This window comes from Sarcophilus harrisii, chromosome 5 (assembly GCF_902635505.1).
Source record: "Sarcophilus harrisii chromosome 5, mSarHar1.11, whole genome shotgun sequence".
Lineage (NCBI taxonomy): Eukaryota > Metazoa > Chordata > Mammalia > Dasyuromorphia > Dasyuridae > Sarcophilus > Sarcophilus harrisii.
In genome coordinates this window covers 214,571,830-214,596,736 of record NC_045430.1, presented here as the reverse complement: position 1 = coordinate 214,596,736, position 24,907 = coordinate 214,571,830, and positions in this window count along the sequence as shown.

Here is a 24,907-nt window from a genome sequence, read left to right as displayed (position 1 = left end):
AGCATTTGAAATTAAGGTCTTCTGATTTATTTTGACCCCTGCTGAAATCCAAGTATAACTATTAGTAAAAGTTCTATTATTACCTCCAGTGTCATATCTAAATCATATTTTCCCTGCCATTATTGACTATATGGAATTGCCTATATCAGGAACATAAAGAATGAATGTACATATGGTTTCTTATCAATTCATCTTCATTCACAAAAATTTTTTTTCTATTCTCAAAGAGTTACAATATTTAATGCTGAAAAAATATTATATATGATGGATACAGGGAAGCACTGAAAGAGCCAAATAATCTGATACAGAATTAAGTAAATAAAACAAGAAAACAATACATACAATGATTACAACAGTATAAAGGAAAATAAAAAAAGACAACCAATTCACAGTTTCAAAATTATAAATAGCATGCTTGGTTTGAAGAAAGAGATATGAGAAGACATTTATACCCTATTTCATGATATAAGAGATCTTCAAGTATTGTACTTTGCATGTATCTTCAGATTTTCTTCAATGTATCAATGAATTATGATCTTTAACATTGAACTTTTCCATTTTTGCCTTTAAAATTATAATTATATAGGGAATGAAGGATGCCTACTAGGGAATGAAGGACTCCTACAAAATTCCTTTTATGACACAGATATGATACTGATATTTAAACCAGATAGGATGAAAACTGAGAGAGAAAATTATAGAGCAATATCCCTAATGAATATTGATGCAAAAATTTTAAATAAAATATTAGCAAAGAGATTGCAGAAAATCATCTCCAGGAAAATACACCACAACCATGTTGGATTTATACCAGGAATGCAGTGCTGGTTCAATATTAGGAAAACTATTAGCATACTTGACTATATCAATAACCAATTTAAGAAAAATCATATGATTATCTCAATAGATGTAGAGAAAAAATTTGATAAAATCCAACACTCATTCCTAATAAAAACACTAGAGAATATATGAATAAATGGACTTTTTCTTAAAACAGTCAGTAGCATCTATTTAAAACCATCAGCAAACATCATATGTAATGGGGATAAACTGGAACCATTCCCAATATGATCAGGGGTGAAATTAGGTTACCTGCTATCACCAGCACTATTCAATATTGTATTAGAAATACTAGCTTTGGCAATAAGAGGAGAAAAAGATATTAAAAGAATTAAAGTAGGTAATGAGAAAACCAAATTAGCACTCTTGGCAGGTAACATGATCGCATACTTAGAGAACCCTAGAGAATCAACTAAAAGACTATTAGAAGTAATCAATAACTTCAGCAAAGTTGCAAGATACAAAATACATCCATAAAAGTCATCAGCATTTTTATACATCACTAATAAAATCCAATTGCAAGAGATACAAAGAGAAATTCCATTTAAAATAACTGTTGATAGAATAAAATATTTGGGAATCTGTCTGCCAAGGGAAAGTCAGGAACTATATGAGAAAGAAAAAAAAAAAACTACAAAACACTTTCCACACAAATAAAGTCAGATCTACCCAATTGAAAAAATAGCAAGTACTCTTGGATAGATTGAGTGAATATAATAAAGATGACAATACCCTAAACTAATCTATTTATTTGTGCTATACCAATCAACCTCCTAGAAAAAATAGATTTAGAAAAAATAACAATGAAATTCATCTGAAAGAACAAATGCTCAAGAATTTCAAAGGAATTAATGAACAGAAAAGCAAATGAAGTTGTCCTAGCTGTATCAGATCTAAAACTATATTATAAAGGAGTGGTCATCAAAACTATTTGGTACTGGCTATGAAATAGACTAGTTGATCAGTAGAATAGGTTAGGTTCAAAGGACAAAACAGCCAATAACTTTAATAATCTAGTGTTTGACAAATCCAAAGACCCCAGCTTTTGGGATAAGAATTTACTATTTGAGAAAAACTGCTGGGAAAATTGGAAACTAATATGGCAGACAGTAGGCATAGACCCACACGTAACACTGTATATCAAGATAAGGTCAAAATTAGTTCATAATCTAGACATAAAGAATGATACTACAAACAAATTAGAAGACTATAGGATAGTTTGCCTCTCATATTTGTAGAGGAGGAAGGAATTTCTGATAAAAGAAGAACTAGAGATTATTATTGATCACAAAATAGATAATTTTGATTACATTGTTAAAAAGTTTCTCTACAAACAAAACTAATGTAGACAAGATTAGAAGGGAAGCGATAAATTGGGAAAACATTTTTACATCCAAAGAATCTAATAAAGGCTTTATTTCCAAAATATATAGAGAATTGACTCAAAGTTATAATCATTCAAACCATTTCCCAATTGATAAATGGTCAGAGGACATGAACAGACAATTCTCAGATGAAGAAATTGAAATTATTAGTACCCACATGAAAAGGTGTTCCAAATCACTATTGATCAGATAAATGGAAATTAAGACAACTCTGATATACAACTACATACCTGCTAGATTGGCTAAGATGACAGGAAAAGATAATGATAAATGTTGGATGGGGTGTGGGAAAACTGTCTGGTGTTTACAATTTGCAATTTTCCACTGTTGGTGGAATTGTAAACTGATCCAATCATTCTGGAGAGCAATTTGGAACTATGCTCAAAAAGTTAGTTATCAAATTGTGCGTACCCTTTGATCCAGCAGTGTTTCTACTTAGATTATATCCCAATGAGCTCTTAAAGGAGGAAAAGGGACCAACATGTGCAAAAATGTTTGTGGCACCCCTCTTTGTAGTGGCAAGAAATTGGAAACTGAGTGGATACCTATCAATTGGAGAACGGTTGAATAAATTATGGTATATGAATGCTAAGGAATATGTTCTTTGAGAAATGACCAGCAGGATGATTTCAGAGAGCCTTGGGGAGACCTACATGAACTGATGTTGAGTGAAACTAGCAGAACCAGGAGATCATCGTACATGGCAACAACAAGACTATACAGCGATCAATTCTGATGGATGTGGCTCTTTTCAACAATGAGATGATTCAAACCAGTTCCACTTGTTCAGTGATGAAGAAAGCCATCTACACCCAGAGAGAGAATCATGGGAACAGAGTGTGAACTACAACATAGCATTCTCGCTCTCTTTGTTGTTATTTGCTTGCATTTTGTTTTCTTTCTCAACTTTTCTTTTTCTTCCTTATTGATTTGTTTTTTTTTTTAATGTGTGTGCAGCAAGATAACTGTATAAATATGTATACATATATTGCATTTAACATGTATTTCAACATATTTAACATATATTGGATTACCTGACAGCTGGGGGAGGGGGTGAGGGGAAGAAGGGGAAAATTTGGAACAAAAGGTTTTGCAAGAGTCAATTTTGGAAAAATTACCCATGCATTTGCTTTATAAATAATAAAAAAAAAACCTTTAATATAAATTAATTTTAAAAATTCAAACAGGAATGCAAACAATCAAAATACCTAGAATTTATTAGTTTATCATACCACTCAAAATATTCTAGTAGTTGCTCACCATTTGTTTTTTGTTTGTTTGTTTGTTTTTGCTACCTTACTAGCATTAATCTACCATGAGAAGGAATTGAATGAAGTTGGGTCAATATGCCAGATTAAAACTGAAAAAAAATATATAATTATATAAAATTAAATAAAATAATGTAAAAATATATAATTATATAAAATATCCCTCCCTCTTTTGAAAGGGGAAGGATACCGGGGGAAATTGTTTAGATAAAAATATCAATTAAAACTTTTTTTTAAAAAAAAGTATTCCCAAAGGCGATCCTTCTATGTAGATTTTTTATTTTATTTCTACTTTTCTCCAGGGAGATGCTCCAAGTATCCTATTTTTCTTATTCTTCTTTAAACTCTTGCTTATCTCTCATTCATTTTAGCTGCTTACGAAACTAGATTTTTTTCAATGTACATTCTTGATTTTATTTTTATCCTTTTTTCCAAAGAAATATTTTAAATATCATACTATTTTCCTTATTCATCTCAAAACTCTTTTTTATTTTCATTACTATCTGCTTACAAGCTTAGTTTTTGCCATCATATTTTTTCTGTTGCATACTACATCTAACTAATATTGTCTTTACTACAATCCTGTTAATTTCTTGAAAATTGTCTATCCCTCATGTTTCCTTTTTTTTTTTTTTTTTACATTATAGCTTTATATTTTCAAAACATTTGTATGGATAACTTTTCATTATTAATCCTTGCAAAATCTTTTGTTCCAAGTTGTTTTCCCTTCCTTCCCTTCTGCCTCTCCCCTAGATAGCAAGTAATCCAATATATGTTAAACATGTTAATATATATGTATATATGTATAAAATCCAATATATATGCGTATTTATACAATTATCATGCTGCACAAGAAAAATCAAATAAAAAAGGCAAAAATTGAGAAAGAAAAATACAAGCAAATAACAAAAAGAGTGAAAATATTATGTTGTGAACCTCTCTCTGGGTGCAGATGGCTTGCTTGATCACAGGATCATTGAAACTGGCTTCAATCAGCTCAGTGTTGAAAAGACCCATGTCAATCAGAATTAATCTTTATATAATCTTGTTGTTGCCATGTATAATGATCTCTTGGTTCTGCTCATTTCACTTAGCATTAGTTCATATCATTCTCTACAGGTCTTTCTGAAATCATCCTGCTGATCATTTCTTATAGAGCAATAATATTCCATAACCTTCATATACCCTAAGTTATTCAATCATTCTCCAATTGATGGAATGCCTCACATTTTCACCAACTCTCTAACCATTTAATTTTCTCTCAGCCTTTGGAAATTGGGTTTTTCCCCCTCCCCTTTCTATTAAAATATCTCTAAAATCTTAGTTCAGCCCCCTAACCTCTCCTGTCTACATGACCATAATGGCTTGAAAATGTATGTCTCTGTCTCAGGTCTCTCCATACTCTCCATCTTTCTAACTAAATTTCCCTAAGGAAAATATGGCAATGCTGGTCTTCTCCAAATTAATTTCAGTGGCTCTATGATAAAAAAAAATAACTTTTCAGTTCATCTTTCATAATTTTTCATAATGTTATCCTGATCTTTCTTCCCATCCTTATTGCACTTAAATCATTTTATACTCTCTGATGGTGGCAGCTCATTTGGCTGTTTGTTTCTCACAAGTAGAACAGTTTCCCCTCGATGTGACTTTATTACAATGGTCATATGCCATATAATCAGTGCATTCCCTTCTATTCCTGTCTTGTAAAGTGATGAATCTCCTCTAAGATCCACCTCAATCACCATTATAAAGCCTTTGCTGTTGTAGATTTTTTTTTCTTCTTATACCTTAAATCCAGTATTTATGTTGTTTATGTTTATTCTCTGGACACTTGCTTTTGTACCAAAGTATTTAATCTGTTAAAATGCAATTTGTTCTCCTAGTGCCTAGCATATGATAGAAGATTAATAAATAGCTATTGATTGATAGATATTTGAATGACTAATAAAACAATTAATCTAATTGGCTTTTTAAATCTTTCTCCTGTATTTTTTTCTTCAGCTTTTCATAATGTTAACCAACTCCCCCTAATAGCTATTTTCTTTTCTTTCTACTTCAGAGTAAGAATGTACTCCTGGTTTTCTCCTGAGGTTTCTTAGTCTACCTTCTCATTGCCTTTCAACTACTTCCTTATACTCTTCCTAAATAACAAATAAGGATGTACATAACTTAAAAAGAATTAGGGAATTAACTGGAAACTAAAAGAACCAAAGAAATGATAAATTCAACTAAAAGCCAGTTCTTTGAAAAGATTAACAAAATCAATAGGCCTTTAGTCAATTTAATTACAAAAAAGAGGACAGAAAATGAAAGAACAAAATGTCAAATAAACAAGATGAAATCAAAGAAAACCCCCCAATTTTTTTTAAATCAACAGAACTTATTACCCACAATTATTTGCTAGCCATTTGGAGAAGAAAAACATGAGTGATATCTTCAAAAATATGAAATACAATGGCTGAAAATAAAATAGGCATCTTAGGTAATGCAATTGTATAACAAGAAATAAGACTAGTTGTAAATTTATTACCGTCCCCCGATACAATCCTTTTTAATCTTGATGGATTCACAAAAGAATTATTCAAATTTGTTAAAATAGGATTATAGAGGGAGGGGAAAGATCAACTCTTCTTTCATTAAACTATAAAGTAATAATTTTGATATCTATTTAATATTTGTTAAAGCATAGAAATAGATCTTCATTGGACAGTCTAGGAGATGGAAAATCAGAAACAGTGCAAACTATAACTTGGTATTTCAAAAAAAAATCAGAAAACAAATTGTTTTGTAATGAATTCTCTTTAATATAAATAAAATTGCTGGCAAAATCAGAAAGCCTACTTGCATAAGTTAGACTTAGACCAGCACTTTTCAATATATTTCACAATAAATTCAAAACCAGCCCCTTAATATTAAATATCAGATCATAAAATATTAGAAAAAAAGATTATATTTTTATTGTCATGGCTAAGAGACAGATATATTTATTTTCATATTACTCAAAGGCCTTCACAATTGCCTTCCCTCTTACCTTTTAGATTCATTACATATTAATTCTCTTGGGCATTCTATGTTCTAATCAAACTGATTTCCTTGAAGTTCCCCAAACTCCTCATTTTATCTAATGCTGCCTCCATGATTTTGTTCAGGCAAAACTCATGTATTCTCTTTTCACTTCTATCTTTCACAAACTTTAGCTTCCTTCAAAGCTCATCTCTTGTGTCACCTTCTACAAGGAAATTTTCCTCATGCCTTAAGTAATTAGTAACCTTTCCTTTCTGAAATCACATAAATTACTATCTGTATATATATATTTTACCCCAAGTAGAATGTGAGTACTTTCAGTACAGGGACTTTTCAGTATTTTGTCCTAATATTTCTAGTACCCACAAGAATGTTTCTCACATAATAGATAATCAATATAAGTTGCATTTGGTGGTTGGAGAATTCAGAAATGATAAAAGAGAGTCATTCCTAACTGATGTGGGGTTACAAGACTGTATTCAAATTTTGGCTTAGACTGTATGATCTATAAAAAGCAATTTAACTTCTATAGTCTCAGTTTCCCCTGATTACAAATGATATGGAAAGAGAAATAATCTCTAAGGTCTTTTATCCTTAACTTTTGATCCTGTGAAGCAAATATGAAAATTTATCTAGCATTTTCATTTATGTTCAGGGTATTGTATTGCCACTGGGCCTCATAGACAAATATAAAACTCTTCCTACTTTCAGGAATGTCACATTCTTTTGGAGATTACAATTAACAAATAAGTATAATAAGGTTATTTAAAGAGAGAAAAAAGCATTAGTTACTTGGGGAAATAAGAAGTTATTCAGGAAATAGTTGTTCTTGAATTCATATTTGAAGTAGGTTCTGTCTTCAATAGGAGACAGAGATTAGAAGATTCAGTTTTTCAGTCATGAAGTATGACCAGAGGTGAAACGTGGATTGTTTTAATCTGGAAACCAGATATTAATCTAATTTAACTAGGAACTATAGTTCATGTCGGAGAATAATGAGAAAAATACTAAAAAACAATCTGAAATCAGAATAGAGAATGTTCCAAATTCTCAAATGAAAAGTTACTATTTTATCCTAGACTTGATTGAAAGTCACTGAAAATTTTTGGTTGAGGAGTAACATAGTCATATCTTATCATTAAAGTTATTACTTTGTATTTATGTTAAAAATGAATTGGAGAGAAGGGAGACTTGAAATAAAGACCAACTAGGAAACCTTTAAATGAGTTCAATGTATTTTCTTTTATTTTAAATTTGTATCTGATTCAAGGACTTATTTATAGGTGAGAAAGAAACAAGAAAAATAATGATAGAGGAAAAGCTATTGTGTTTGCTATGTGCATACTAAATACTTTATCAATAGTAACTCGTTTTTTTCTTCACAACAACTTTGGAAGATGGATGCTGTTATTAGTCACATTTTATATTGGATAACACTGATTCAATGAGAGGTTAAGTGAAATACCAAGAGTCACACACCTTGTAAGTATTTGATATTAAATTTGAACTCAGATCTTGGTGATCCCAGGTTCAAAGGTCTCTCCTTTGCACCATCTAATTACCTCTACTGCGATAGGATAATAGCAAACTTTCTGCTTTTATTCTTGTGAAAGGACAGAGTACTAGATGGAAGAAAAAATAAAATTAAGATACACTGTGGACTGCAATATGAGATTTGGAATCATTTAAAATCAAACATTTATTAATCAACTCATATGCTATGCTTTGTGTATTTTGAGTTACTGTGTTAGGGACCATGTACACATATGTGAAAGCATAACTGCCCATTTCCTCAAGGAACTTGGAGGGGAGTGGGGACTATCCACAGTCAAGCATAAGCCCTGAAGTTCTTATCACAATTTTTACTTGAATTGTTGGTCCAGAATTGTAGAGTAAGCCTAGCTACATCTTCCCTCACATAGATAATTGGGTATCTTTGTATTGCTCTTGGCTTAAAACTCCACACCAGTGTTTTCCCCTGGTGGTCAACAGTTATATTTAATATCTCTCTAATGTAATTGGCAGACTTGCTGGCTAGTTTCCAACTAGGATTTAATCAATTAATAGCAATTAGGTCTTATAAATGAATATTGACTTACATGCTAAAATAAGAACCATGATTTATGTGTACAAAAACAAACACACATATATTGAATTATAGACATGTTCTATCCTCCATTTTCATCTCTTATCAGGACCCATCCATTGATTCCTGAGAATATTGAGCTCACACTTAAAATGGTTGCTACAAATCATTCCTCCTCCATTTCATGTCTAAATGTGACATAGCAGGTGGATGAATTACTTCCTCACGTAGAATATGTTTAATTCCTCAATTCATCCATGTCTTTCAGCTACCAGGTAACACTGATATGTATTACCATAAATGAAATTCACTTTCTAGAAAGTTTGTGCTACTATGAATTTTTGTAATTCATGCTACCAAAGCCTACCAGGGGTCCTCAAACTTTTTAAATGGGGTGGGGGCAGTTCACTGTCCCTCAGATGTTGGAGGGCCAGACTATAGTAAAAACAAAAACTTAGTTTTGTGGGCCTTTAAATAAAGAAACTTCATAGCCCTGGGTGAGGGTGGATAATCATCCTCAGCTGCCACATCTGGCCTGTGGGCATAGTTTGAAGACCCCTTTCCATTTCCAAAATCCTTTTCTCAAAGGCAGGAAATAATAGACCAACAAGATATAGAAACTCCACCAGAACTCCATTCTCCAGGCCTCATCTCAACCTTGACAGAGGAAAAAAGTCAAAGGTGCTTCCTTTTTATACATATTCAAAAGCTTATCTTACTCCTTCTTACTCAGGAATGGTAGAAAGAAAGATGGTCAGGGCTTTGTTTTCTACACAACTATTTCTGCCTAATCAAGCAATCAAAAGGCTACATAAAAAAGGGCACAAGAAGCAGTCAGAGAATATTTCTGAAGTATAGAGTAGGGTCCCTTGTAATCCATACCTTGAAATAGTTTCACCAAGTATCCATTGAGAGAATTGCATTGTAACAAGGGAAAGCTGCAAATTTTCTGAAGGATTGTGTTATAGCAAATACAACATAATACATATTGCTGTTATTATTAAGTAATTATCACTGAGTAGAATCAGCTATTTCTTATATGAATTACCATATATTTCTTTAAAGATACAGAAATCATATTTAGCCAATAACATGCTAATTTTATTCTAATATGGCCAAAAGTTGAAACTCATTTTGCCTACTAAGTTGATGTATTTCTTTTGATATTGCTAAGATTTTATATTTTTGGTCCAAAAGCTTATGAAGCAAAGACTCAAAATAAAAATGTCTTTTTACACTTTTCATAGGGCATTACAAAATGACTTTAAATATTGTAAATAGCTATTTCTGTCATCAAGAATGTTAAGGAAAGTTAAGAGGAAAAAATGCCCTGATGGCTTTTAAGGATTTATTGGAGGAAAAATACTAGCATTTTAAAATCAAATTCTATAAAAATGCTGACTTAGTTCCAAAGTCATTTTCTTTACTTATCTACCAAGTCTCTCCTTGCTGGGCCAGAAATCATATGATGAGCTGTGAAAATGAATCTAGGGAATTTTTAAGGTAACAAATCTTTGCCACAAAAGCACTTTCTAGGAGAAAAATAAAGGAATAAGAAAATAATATTGACAGTTTCTTATTTTTGCACAGCCAACTGAAAATGTATAATTCTAGTAGTATATGGTATTTATCAGTCTGATTTTTGAAGCTACACTATATGTCTCCCCCTCCCTAGTGACAATGACTAACTTAAGAAAGATGTTCTGACCAAAATGTATCTTATTGGAAAAATATAACTATTATTTTACCTAGTCCAAAAAAGATAATCAGAAGGCAAGGTAACATAAAGAAAGAGTAGGCTGATAGGGTGGAAGGATAAGGTATCACAAATGAAAGGTGCAATTGTGCTGGGAGTTGGTGCTGTCTGTCCCCTAGGAAGCTTGGTCTTCATCAGAGTTGTAGTGGGGAAAGATGAGTGAGTCCTGGGAGAGTAATCCTGAGGGTGACCTTTTACGATTGGTTGCATCCCACAAGAACATCACCAAAAGAACACCTTAAAAGGAGCCTTTGGATGTAGTTTCTACAAGGAGAAAACATATTTTCTCCTGCGTCAGTACCTTAAAGCAAAACACTGTAAGTTCCTAGGTGGTTGGTTACAGCTTTACTTGACTGTAAATAACATAATATAGTATGATCATCACAAAGTTCATTACCATTTAGGCCAAGGTCTCTGACTTTTTGGGATTTAGAATCTAAGAAAAATGCATTTGTGTAAAGGGCTAGAGAAGAATATCTCTAAGGTCCATTCTAACTCTAGCATTCTATAATGGTTTGTTGTACATTATGTGTCTTGATTTTTCTCTCTTGTAAAGGTTCAGGAATGAGGAAATCTTTTCTCTTAGTTGCAGATACCTTGAATTCTGGAGGAAAAACAATATTGCTGTTAGAATTGTGAAGACTGGGTATTTTAAAATCAGCCAGAGTCAGTAATTCAAGTTAGGGGAAAATCGTCACTCTTTATTCTCAGTGAAGAAAGATCGGAGGTGGAAGAGAATGGGCAATAGCAATGTGTGTAGCTGAGTCAAGAAGCTAGCTAGTTCAGCAGGCACATGACCAGCAGCTAGGAGTATGGAACCCAGGCTCAATCTCTCCCAGCTTCTCTTCCTGTCTCTCTCTGCCTCCACCCACCAAAATCGTCATTTCTTATACAACACATCAGGACTTGCACAGAGAGTGGGCGGGGGTCATTCTTTATCCAATCATGTATATTAATAGAGTATAGTCCAATTACTATTTAGCCTCACGTACTTGGGACCTTAGTGCATCAACTCAAACTTCAGCCCATTACAAAAACTGAAATAGGAGATGCCCTTCTAGAATTGTTTTACTTTCCCCAATTTGCTATTCCTGGCCATCCTTTTTAATTCCCTTTCAGTTCCAATATTCCTATGAAAGCTGTACAGATCTTTCTCTTCCTTAAGTAGTTGTAACCTCATAGCAAATAATCTATCACTTAACATGCTGACTCTTACTTGTTTTTTTTTTTTTGTTTGTTTGTTTGTTTTTGTTTGTTTTTTTGCTATTTTGTGGGCATGAATAACTCTTTCCAGTAATGATTATATGCGTTTTCTGCTGTTTTCATTTCCCACTATTGCCAAATTCAGTGTTGCACAAACATCTTAACTATGAATCTTTTCTCAATGCAATCTCTGGGAATAACAAAAAAAAAAAAAAAACTGCTAATGGGTGTACTTTTTATTAACATAAATGTTCAGTTACTTTTATATTAATCTTTATATTGAAAGAGTACTTATAATAGAATTCTTGATTTGATATTGCACATTTCAACAGTGTTTATAAGTACTAGCTAAAACTAGTTCATGGTAACTAAATGGTATGAAGACTATTTGGGCTTGTCACCAATTTATAGCAACAGTATAGTTTCCAGTGCTAGCCACTTTGTTCAGTTTATGGGAACCGAATCTGTGTAACTAGCACTTTTCCCTCATTCTGTGGAATCTTTCCTGATGATCATTTAGGGGTTATTCAGGATTTGCGGAGATCATTCAAATTACTCATTCAATGACCATTTAATGGTCAATAGCTACTACATTACTCCTTGTGTTGACATATCTTATCTGATGTGCTTTTCCTAGAAAATAGATTTGATTGAAATAGTCCTGGTAAAGATTGGTTTCAGAGTCTGTGCTGTCAGGAAAAATCCCTTATGTTAATATCTGAAGTGCTTAATAGGGATCATTAGAAGCCACTAGGACTTCTCAATAGCATATATGAATTCAAAGGGGAAGAAATAGTCCATCTTTGATAAAACATCACATAATTCAGAGCAAAAAAAATATCAAGTTCTGATACTTCTTTGTAAAATCTTAGTTGTCAATTCAAGATAGGGACTGACTTTGCCTTCTTTCACTTACTCCTCCTTTACAGGAGTAAATGAGAATTGAATAAACAAAACTGATTCTTTGCCCCAAACTGTTCTCTCTTTCTCCCTGGAGTTACTCTGAGAAATATATAATTCTTGTGAATGCAAAGTATTGCTTGCTGGTATGAAAACATGGATGACACACTTCTTTTCAATGCTGCAATTTATTTATTACTAGGACAATGAAGAACTACGGTAAAATACACAATATAGATCCATCAACTTTTTTAATGTGTGTATAAAACAAGATTATAAAAGGTAGACTTGAAGGAGCCAAACAATCAGAAAGGGATAGAAAATTGAGATTTGATATTCTATGTGCATTTTTTATATTTTCCTTTATTTAATATGTTAGAATCCTTTATATTAATTATTTTACATCATTTTTGATCTTTTTACAACTTTGTTTTCATTGATACCTTTTATTTGTCACAAAACTATACTTTTCATCATTATTCTCTTTCTCATATAATAAATAGTATTTTAAAGACAAAAAGAAAAAGAGAGAAAAACAGCATAACTGATCAGTTTGGCTAATAGAATAGAAAACAGTTTGACAAATGTTGGATTTAATGTGGAAAAAATGAGACATTAATGCATATTTGGTAAAATTGTGAAGTGATTTGACATGTATGCCAAAAGAGATTCATTTTAAAAAAGAAAAGGAAAAGGAACTACATGTACCAAAAAATGTAACAGGTCTTTTCTCAGGGTAAATAATTGGAAATTGAGGAGATGGCCATCAACTGTGGAATGGCTGAATAAATTGTGGAATATCATTAGTGTAGAATGCTATTGTTTTATAAGAAATGATCAATACTATATTCTCAGGAAAAACTGAAAGGACTTCCATGAGCTCATGCAAAGTGAAATGTACTATGTACAAAGTAACAGCAAAAATATAAGATGATTAATTATGAATGACATTGCTGTCCTCAGTTTACAATGATGGTAGACAACTTGGAAGGACCTATGATTTAAAATGCTATCTCTACCCAGAAAAAGAACTAATTGTGTCCAAATAGAAATTGAAGCTCACTTTAAAAATCATTATTTTTCTTAATTTTTTTGTGGGTGGGGTAATACATTTTCTTTCACATAACTTCTGTAGAAATTTTTGAATAACTTCACATGGGCCTTCTCAATGAGGGAATGTCGTAGAGAAGAGGGAAGAAAGAATTTGGAACTTAAAGTTTTATTTTTTTTAAATTTTTTAAAATAGCCTTTTATTTACAGGTTTTATGTATGGATAACTTTACAGCATTGACAATTGCCAGACCTCTTGTTCCAACTTTTCCCCTCCTTCCCCCCACTCCCTCCCCCAGGTGGCAGGATGACCAGTAAATGTTAAATATATTACAATATAAATTAGATACACAATAAGTATACATGACCAAACCATTATTTTGCTGTACAAAAAGAATCGGACTCTGAAATGTTGTACAATTAGCCTGTGAAGGTAATCAAAAATGCAGGTGGGCAAAAATATAGGGATTGGGAATTCAATGTAGTGGTTTTTAGTCCTCTCCCAGAATTCTTTCACTGGGCGTAGCTGGTTCAGTTCATTACTGCTCCACTGGAACTGCTTTGGTTCATCTCATTGCTGAGGATGGTCAGGTCCATCAGAATTGGTCATCATATAGAATTGTTGTTGAAGTATATAATGATCTCTTGGCCCTGCTCGTTTCACTCAGCATCAGGAACTCAAAGTTTTAAAAACAAATGTTAAAAATTGTCTTACATTTAACTGGAGAAAATGAATTATTTTTTTAAAATAACTGATTAATTTGGGAAAAAAAGTGTAAATATGTGTAGTGTGTAAAATTTATGGACTTCTGATATTTGCAATGGGATGATTGGGATTGTCTTCTAAAATCTCCTCTTTATATCATGTGCATTTAAAAAAAAAGATTTTGCCACATTCCCTTTTGATATTTTTGTTGGTATGTGCAGTTGTTCTTTCCATTAATACTGTTAAAATTATTTGTATATAGGGCAACTGGGTGCATAGAAATGAATCCTGGGCCTTGACTCAGGAGGGGACTAAGCGCAAATCTGGTCTCAGATACTTATTACCCCAGTGACCTGAGCAAGTCACAATCCAAAAGTGTGTGCTTCACTTTCTGCATTTACAAAATGATCTGGAGAGGAAAATATCAAACCATTCCAGGATCTTTGTCAAGAAAACTGCAAAGACCATCACGAAGAGTCAGATATAACTGAAACAACTGAACAATAACAAATATATATATATATATATATATATATATATATATACACACACACACACACACACACACACACACACATATATATACTAAGTACATAAAGCCTCACTCTTTCTCTCTTATTTATTTATTAGTTCCCTTGAAATTCTTGACCTTTTGTTTTTTTCCATATGAAATTTGTTGTTATTTACTCTACGTCATTAAAATAGTTTTTTGGGGAGTCTGATTGGTATAGTGCTAAATAAATAGATTAGTTTAGGTAGTATTGTCATCTTATTATACTTGCTCACCCTATCCAAGAGCCTTTAATATTTTCCAATTGGTTACATCTGACTTTATTTGTGTGGAAAGTGTTTTGTAGTTTTGCTTATATAGTTCCTGATTTTCCCTTGGCAGATAGATTAAATATTTTATACTATTGGTATTTACTTTAAAGTGAATTTCTCTTTCTAACTCTAACTGTTGGCTTTTTGTTAGTGATATATAACAATACTGATGACTTATGTAGGTTTATTTTGTATCCTGCAACTTTGCTAAAGGTGTGGATTAATTCTAATAGTTTTTTAGTAGAATCTCTGGGGTTCTCTAAGTATACAATCATATCATCAGCAAAGAGTGATAATCTGGTTTCCTCATTACCTACTCTAATTCCTATAATCTCTTTCTCAACTCTTATTGCCAAAGCTAGTATTTCTAATACAATATTAAATAGTAATGGTGATAGCGGGTAACCTTGTTTCACTTCTGATCTTATTGGGAATGGTTGCTTTTTCTCCCCATTACATATGATGCTTACTGACGGTTTTAAATAGATGCTACTGATTATTTTAAGGAAAAGTCCATTTATTCTCTCAAGTGTATCTAATAGGAATAGATGTTGGATTTTATCAAATGCTTTTTCTGCATCTATTGAGATGATCATAAGGTGTTTTTTTTTTTTAAATTCGGTTATTGATATGGTCAATTATACTAATAGATTTCCTAATATTGAACCAGCCTTGTATTCCTGGTATAAATCCTACTTGGTCATGGTGTATTATCCTGGGATGACTTTCTGTAGTCTTTTTGCTAATATTTTATTTAAGATTTTAGCATCAATATTCATTAGGGAGACTGGTCTGTAATTTTCCTTCTTTGTTTTCAACCTACCTCATTTAGGTATCAATACCATGTTTGTGTTATAAAAGGAATTTGGTAGGACTCCTTCATTCTCTGTTTTTTTTCAAATTGTTTATATAGCATTGGGGTTAATTGTTCTTTAAATATTTGGTAGAATTAACATGCAAATCCATCTGGTCCTAAGGATTTCTTCTTAGGGAGTTGATTTATAGCTTGTTCTAATTCTTTTTCTGAAATGGTACTATTTAAGCAATATACTTCCTCTTCTGTTAATCTGAGAAGCATATATTTTTGGAGGTGGTCATCCATTTCACTTAGGTTATCAAATTTATTGGCATAAGGTTGGGCAAAGTAACTCATTATTACTCTAATTTCCTTTTCATTGGTGGAAAGTTCTCCGTTTTCATTTTTAATACTAACAATTTTATTTTCTTCCTTTTTTCTAATAAGATTTATCAAAGATTTATCTATTTTTTTCATAAAACCAACTCTTAGTTTTATTAATTCAATGAATAGTATGGTTATCACAACCTGTAACTTTTTCTGTTTTGTGGTTAAAATTTTTAATTCTGTATTTCCTGCCATTTTATTATTCCCAGATTATGCTTTTCTTTTTCTTACCCACCCTTACCCCTTTCCAAATATTAAACTCATGGACACCACTTGCCTCATGCAGTTTTCCCTCTTTAGAATCCCTCTGACCCCCTTTGAGTCTCTTTCCCTTTCTTGTACCTTTCTCTTATTACTCTTTTCCTTTTCCCTTTTTCTCTGCCATTTTTAATGAGGTGAGAGAAATTTCTCCGTAAACCAAATATGTCATTTATTTTCTCTTTGAGCCAACTCTGATGAGAGTAAGATTCATGAAATATTTCTCACCCTCTCTAAATTCCTTCAGATATGACAGGTTTCCTTTGCCTCTTCCTGGGATGTAGTTTTCTTCTTTTTATCTTCCCTTTTGCCTTTTGCTGATACTATCCCCTTTCCATTTCTACTTCCCTTTTTATGTTATATTAGTAAATTGAAATTATACATGTACTCTTTTTGTATATCCATAACAGAAATACAGTTCTAAAGAGTTTGTTTTACCTTTTTCTGCTTCTCTTGTGTCCTATGGTGGAGATCAAATATTTTTTGTTTATTACTGGTTTTTTCCTTAGAAACAAATGGAATTCATCTCTTTCATTAAATATCTATCTTCTTTTCTGGAAGAAAATGCTCAGCTTGGCTGGGTAATTTATTCTTGGCTGCATTCCAAGTTCTTTTGCCTTTTGGAATATCAGATTCCAGGCCCTTTGATCTTTTAATGTGGATCCTTATTGTGGCTCCTTGGTATTTAATTTTTTTTCTGGCTGCTTGTAATATTTTTTACTTAGTCTGATAGTTCTGAAATTTAATCACAATATTCCTTGGAGTTTTTATTTTAGGGTCTTTTTCAGAAGGTATTTGATGAACTCTTTCCATGCCTATTTTATCTTCTGATTCTATTACATCTGAGCAGTTCTCTTTGATGATTTCCTGAAAAATAGTATCTAGGCTCTTTTTTTCATCATAATTTTCAGGAAGTCCAATAATCCTCAGATTGTCTCTCCTTGATCTATTTCCTAGGTCTGCTGTTTTTCTAAGCAGATATTTAATCTGCTTCATTTTTTCTAATTTTTCATTTTTTTGGTTTTGCTTGACTGATTCTTGATGTATAAATGAACAATTCATTTCTATTTGTTCAGTTCTGATTTTTAATGAATTATTTTCTTGATTAGCTTTTTTACTTCTTTTTGTATATATCCAATTGAATGTTTAAATGAGTTGTTTTGTTCTTTGGAATTTTTTTTCATTTCACTATTTTTTTTTTAATTTACTGAGTTATTTTATTTTTCCAATTCACAAATCCTACTTTTTTGGGAGTTCTTTATCTTTTCCAATTCACAAATCCTACTTTTTTGGGAGTTCTTTATCTTTTCCAATTCACAAATCCTACTTTCTTGGAAGTATTTTATGTTTTCCAATTCACAAATTCTGTTTCCCTGCACTTTCTGGGAGTTCTTTACATTTTCTAATTCACATTTCATGAAGTTGTTACTCTCTTGCATAGCTTCTCTTTCCTTTTCCCATTTTTTTTCTAGTTTTAAAACTTTTAAGATTTTTTATATTTTCTTCTAGGAGAGACTTGTTTGATGGGGACCAGGTTATATCCCCATTTGGGGTTCTGTCTGGAGACTGTCTGCTACTAGTCTCCTTGGGGTTGAAAACCTGCTCTCTTTCTGTATAGAAGTTATCAATGGTCTTTTTGGCTTTTTTATTCATTGTTTTAAAAAAAAATCCCTTAGGATTTGCCTTCAGGGAAAGGAGGTTACCAGCTTCCTCTGCAGTGCAGGAATATATATATATATATATATATATATAGACAGTAGTTATCCTGCCAATTGGCTGCAAGGAGCAGCTAATCTGCAAGTGACTCAGGCTGGGTAGCACAGCCAAACTGAAGTGCCCCGTGAAGACCTGCTGTGCGGATTAGCAACTGCCCTGGGGCTAGAGGCTGAACAGTGAAAGTGTTACTACCCCAGGCAAAAGCCTGCTTTGTGTATTAGCAGTTGCCCTGTGAATAACCCTGCAGGGCATCAGAAGTATCTCTGCCCTGGGATGGCAGTTATGCTGCAGAAGTTCTATTATCCCAGACTGAGACCCCCATTGTACAAATTAGTGGCTGCCCCAGGCTGCACACCCCTGCTGTGCAGATTTGTGATTTACCCGGTCAAAAGCCCTGTGCTGCAGAACAAGGCTGAACAGCTGTGCTATAGTCTGTGCTCAGTCACTCACTTCCCGGTTTTGAGTGGGTATAGCCAGATCCTGTTAGATTCTGGTGTTTTTTAGAGTACCCTCTACATTTGGCTTTAATTTCTCTGCTGGTCTACTGCTTTGCAACCAAAGCAGAGCAGCCAATCTGTGGCAGAGTTCTCCCTGTAAATTTTCCAGCCATGGAGACAGCCTCTGTCTGCTCCATATGCTAGCCTCTCCTCTCTCCCTGCTGGTGCTGGTCTCTTCCCACAGCTCAGGAAAAACCTTTTCTGGTGATCTTCCAGATTATCTTCGGCTGGTAAGTTTTTGTACTTCAAATCTTCATGAATTTTACCAGTCAAGTGATATTTTTGAGGCTGAATTTAATAATTAGTAGTGAGGGTATGAGAGGAGCTTAGAAAGTCACATGTCCCTTCTCCACCATCTTGGCTCTGCCCCCTCTGAAGAAATACTTTCTTAAAAATTAGAATCGGGCAAATTTAAATCAATGACTCTAAGACATCAAAAATTAACAAAGCAAAATCAAAGAATTAGAAAAAAAAAGGAAAGAAAAAGAGAAATAACTCACTGGAAAAACAAAAACAACCTGCCTTTAAAATAGATCTAGGAGAGATAACTTAAGAATTATAAGGCTGATCCAGGGAATGGTGTGGGGGAAGGGGGGAAATTGGAACACAGGGTTTTTAAGGGCTAATGTTGAAGAATTGTCCATGCATATGTTTTGAAAAATAAAAAGCTCTAATTAAAAAAAAAAAAAGAATTAGGGGTCTACCTAAAAATCATTATCAAACAAAGAGTCTGGATAGCAGCTTTCAAGAAATTATGTAGGAAAACACCCCTGATATCCTAGAACCAGAGCATCAAAAACGCATTGAAAAAATCAACAAATCACTTCCTCAAAATAAAAATTCCAAGGAATATTATAGCCAAATTCCAGAATTAACAGATCAGGGGAAAATACTGCAAGTATCTAGAAAGAAACAATTCAAATATCAAGGAGTCAAAATCAATATTACACAGAATTTAGCAGTTTCTACATTAAAGGATCAGAACACCAGCAATGTAATAATCTGGAAGGCAAAAGAGATTGGATTGCAACCTAGAATCAACTACCCCAAAAAGGAGCATAATCTGTCATGAGAAAATAGTAGATTTTCAATCATTTCTGATGAAAAGCTCAAGATTGAATGGCAAATTTAATCTTCAAACATAAAACTTAAGAGAATCACAAAAAAAAAAAAAAACAGGAAAGAAACAAACATTATTGAAGATTAAACTATTTGTACCTTTATAAGGGAAGATGTTACTTGTTACTCATTGGAAATGGAATTTTATTATGACAATTAAATGGTGTATACATAGACAGAGGTTGTAAGTATAAGTTGACTTTGATGTGATAATATAAAGCAGAAATTAAAAGAAAAAAAGGGATTATGGAACACTGAGATTCTAATGAATTGTTGGTAGAGTTGTGAACTGATCCAACCATTCTGGAGAAAAATTTGGAATTATGCCCAAAAGGCAACCAAATAGTGTATATGTTTTATAAACAGTTCTTTTTCTGGGGGCGAAAATTGGAAATTGAGGGGATGCTCATTAGCTTATTAGCTTCCCCTTTAAATGCAATTGGAAAAAATATTATTAAAAATAAAAATAAAAAATATCAAGGACATAATTTGTTTCAAGTAGAAAATCTAAAAAAACTAAAATAATGTATTTTGTTTTCTGATTAAATACTAATATTGTTATTCTTACTAATGTTTCACATTTTCCTGCTGCTTTTAAATTTATAAACCATTTTCCTTATGTTATCTCTTTTGATTTTCATAATAGTGCTCTAATAACATAAATACTTTCATATGTACATATGTTTGCATAAAATTATGTGGTATAGAGCAGGTAACCAAATATGAGAGATTGATTTTCTTTTTTTAAGATCATATAGCAACTAAGAAATGTAACTAAATCCTGAACCCAGATATTCTATAAAGAATTATTATGAAAATAGTAAAACCTTCTGAATCAGGTTAATAGACTCATAAAGGCATCAGTCATAAAAAATGCATTCTAATTTGATCTTCATATATCTAAAAGCTTAAATGTGTTTAACACAAGCTTAGGTTGAAGTTATAGATGCTTTCATAGAATAATTGTTGTGAACAAACTTAGAATCATCTTAATAATATTTTCCTAGGATAAACTGGGAATATAGGATACATGGGGAAAAATAATGGGAAATAAATTTTAAAAGCTAGATTAGGGACAAATTCTGAAGAGCTTCATCTGCAAAACAAATATATAAAACAAAACAAAACAATATAGATATATAGATATATAGATATATAGATATAGATATAGATAGCCACAGCAGCTTATTGAGTTAAGGAGTGCAATGATTGAACTCATTTGAATACTTTCAAGAAAATGACTCTTGTCTCTGTGGAGAATGGATGGCATAGATGAAAAAAAATATATCACTGAGGAGATTATACGATGGTAGCCATGTGAACATCTATTTTTAAAGCATGCAATACCCTTTATTAGAACATAAGCTCTTTGAAAGTAGGATTGCTCCATTATTTGTAACAGTAACCTAAACATCTAGCAGACTACATAGAGTATAATAGCAACAAGCTGATCTAGTTTACAGGGTACAGGACCTGGAGTTTGACAGATCTAAATTCAAATCGTATCTCAGGTATTTCTTAGACTATGTGACCCTCAGCATGTTAGCAAATCTATCTTTCTTCAGTTTCCTCATCTGAAAAGAAGAATAACAAGAACATATGTCTCATAGGGATTTTGTGCAGATCAAGTGAAATAATATTTGGAAAGTCTTTAGTGAAGTACCTGGCAGATTTAATAGCTTTAAATGTTAATTGTAGTAACTTAAAAAAGATAAATCGTACTGAATCCAGCCCCAGTGTTCTATTTACTGTCAAAATAAGTTTCCTACAGAGAAGAAAACTGGCTGGGGAAGAAGTCAATTTAAGACTAGAAATGGAATTCAGCATTACTTCCTTCTTTTGCTTTGTGAATCTCTACTTGCAAATACAGAGCAATGGTTTAAGATATTCTTCCTTTTCTCCAAATCTCTATTAGATGATCTTAATCTACTTTCAGATAAGCCAATAAATCTTACCATCCTATGAGTATTCATCTAAAAATAAAGCTTCCAAATTATTAACTTTGTCCTTTAAAATGTCAATGGACTTATTTTTGACATTTGTAGCTTTGGAATCATTGTCCTAAAGAAACAAATGAAAATAAAACAACAACAACAACAACAAAAACTCAAGACGAGTTTGAAGAGGACATCTACTCATGTCAGCATGTGTACATAAAGTGAAGGCTGAACTCAATCTAATCAGAGAGTATTGACTTCCTCTTATCATATCAAAAAGTGTCCTGGTTTCCTTCTTTTGACATATTTAAATAGTGAATCAAATGTATGAGTGTTTATATGTATGAACTTTGTCAAATTGTTGATAAATTCATCTTGGGGGTGGGATTTTCTTATGTTACTTAGAGATAAAGTCAAATAATAATAAAGTCAAATAGGGCATATTCCTAATTCAGTATTTTTCCAGTCACAATGATTTAAGGAAATCATTATTTTGAATAAAAGTGCTTATTAAATGGTACATTTATATGCCAGACGGTTTCATATCTACACCTTTAAGTAACATCATTTCACCATAGCTGGTGCTGTCAGCATTTCTGTGTGAAACAGTTTGTATGACTAATTAAAATGTGATTTTAAAGTCTATTTGTTATGACTTCTATTATCTTTCTTGTAGTGCATTGAAATAACATGTTTATGGGTTCTGCAAGCTCATCTAATTTAATATTTCTCTAGTAACCCAAATGTCCTCATTGAACAACAGCTGCCCTTGGAATGCTGATTTTTTTTTTCATAAGGCAAGTTAAATTTTAACTAATTGTAACCATGTTATTTTATTCTGACTGGGTACATGAGTCTTTCCAATGGCAAAATTGGAATTGCTATAGTCAAGTAGTTATTAATTTGTTCTGAGTACAAAGGATACAATTACTCATCTAAAAATAAAATGCTCAGAGTTTTGGAGAAAGTAATGAATGGAACAAACCTTTATAATTTAATAATCTTGATTTCAGTTTTCCTTGAAAATACTCTGAATGACATTTGGAGGCCAAATCTAAACATATTTGGCCATATGGCCAAGTTATTCAAAAACTCATCATGATTTTAAAAAACATCATGAAACAAAGCAGAATAATTGCCAGTTTTGATAGTAATTACCTGTTGTAGAGGGCTGAAACTATTGAGTCGATGCACTTAGGTCAGGACTGATGAGCAATTGAGGCTAACTACTGATTGGACAATACTCTATGGGCATATACTTGGAAAATGGTCCTTCCCACTATCTTGTGTTGGCTAAATGATTGGTGTATACAGAGGATTATAGGAGGGACTGGGGGTGGAGTAAAACGAGCCAGAGTCACTTTGGCCTTAGATGAGGGAGAAGGCAGTTGTGGAGATTCTGCTTCCATCCTGTTCAATCCTGTGTCTAAAGACCAAGAATAAAGACTAAGGACTTTTGCTTATCCTGACTCCGGCTGATTCTGGGGTATCTGGGTTGCTAGCGTGGTTGTCACAACCTGTAACTTTTTCTGTTTTGTGGAGGGATAGTCTCCTTTATCAAGGCACAGGAAATGCTATGTAGCCATTAGGAAGTTCCTTGCTTCAAAGGATTTTAATTTAGTTTGGACAGCAAATATGGTATGGTGGAAGAAATATAAGGAACACTAAGCATTTTCCACATGGACATGGAGAGAGAACTTTAATAAATTAAGCTTCTGATTATTCACATGAATGAATGCATGGGAACAGAAATAGAGATAATCCTGAAAGTGGATAATCCATATCTATATATCTGCCTTTGCAAAATAGTGAGGCAAGTGCTCCATAATACACATACATAGATAGGCATGTACTAAAGCTTTTCCCTCTAAGGTTATCTTTAGTCCATTCTAAATAAATCTTGTATGTAGCTATTTATTTGGACAAATAGGTGACACATCAAAAAAACAAGTAGAACTGGGAATACACTGTACAGAACAACAACAAGAATGTGTGATGATCACTTATGAAAGACTTGGTTCTTCTTAGTGGTTCAGTGATCCAAGGCAATCCCAATAGCCTTTGGATAGAAAATTCCATCTGCATCCAGACTGAATATAAATTAACACATGCTATGCTCAATTTTTTTCTGTTTTTTTTTTTCCTCCCATGGTTTTTCCTTTTTGTTCTGATTTTTCTCTCCCAACATGATTTGTAAGACAATGTTTATTAAAAATAAATAAATTAAAAAGATGACATTCTATTTTCTGCCATTCTATTTTGCTCCTATGTACTTTTTTCCTCTCTGCTCACCCTTTCTTTGCTCACTAGTATTTTATTTGTGACCCTTACTTTTCTCAATCGGCTTTCTTTTACCAGTCCCTCTTTTCTTATCCCTTTCCCCTTCTATTTATATCTCCTCTTCTTTTAGTCTTCCCCTTTCCATTTCCCTTTTCTCTCCTACTTTCTTATAGCATGAGGTGAATTTCTATACCAAACTAAATATGTATGATATCCCCTCTTTGAGCCAATTCTGATGAGATTAAGGTTCAAACAATGATTATTCCCCTCCCATTTTTCTTTCTATAGTAATAAATCTTATGTGACTCTTTATGTGATATAATTTACCAAATTTTATTTCTCTTTTTCTCTTTTTCCAGCAAAATTATTTTTTTATTCTTTAACTTTTTTTGTATCATTACAATTAAGTCAATTTATAGCCACAGCCTTTGTCTATGTATTCCTCTTCTAATTGCCCAATCTAATTGACAAAGATACAATTCTCAAGACTGACAAGTATTTTCCCAGGCAGGGATGAAAATGTTTTGATCTTAAAAAAAATTCTTTCTTGTTTAGCTTTCTATGCTTCTCTTAAATCTTATATTTTAAAATAGATTTTTTTGTTCAGTTTTGATCTTTTCACCAGAAATTATTGAAAATTCTCTAATTCATTAAATTTCTATTTTTCCCCTGATACATAATGCTAAATTTTGTTGGGTAGTTGATTTGTGTTTATAGTCAACCACCTTGACCTTTCAGATATTTTAAACTGTTTTATCTCTTAATGTGGAAGCTATTAGATCTTGGGTAAGCTTATTCTGATTCCTTGATATAGGAATTATTTCTTTCTGACTGCTTGTAGTATTTTGTCCTTGATCTGATATTCTGGAAATTAGCT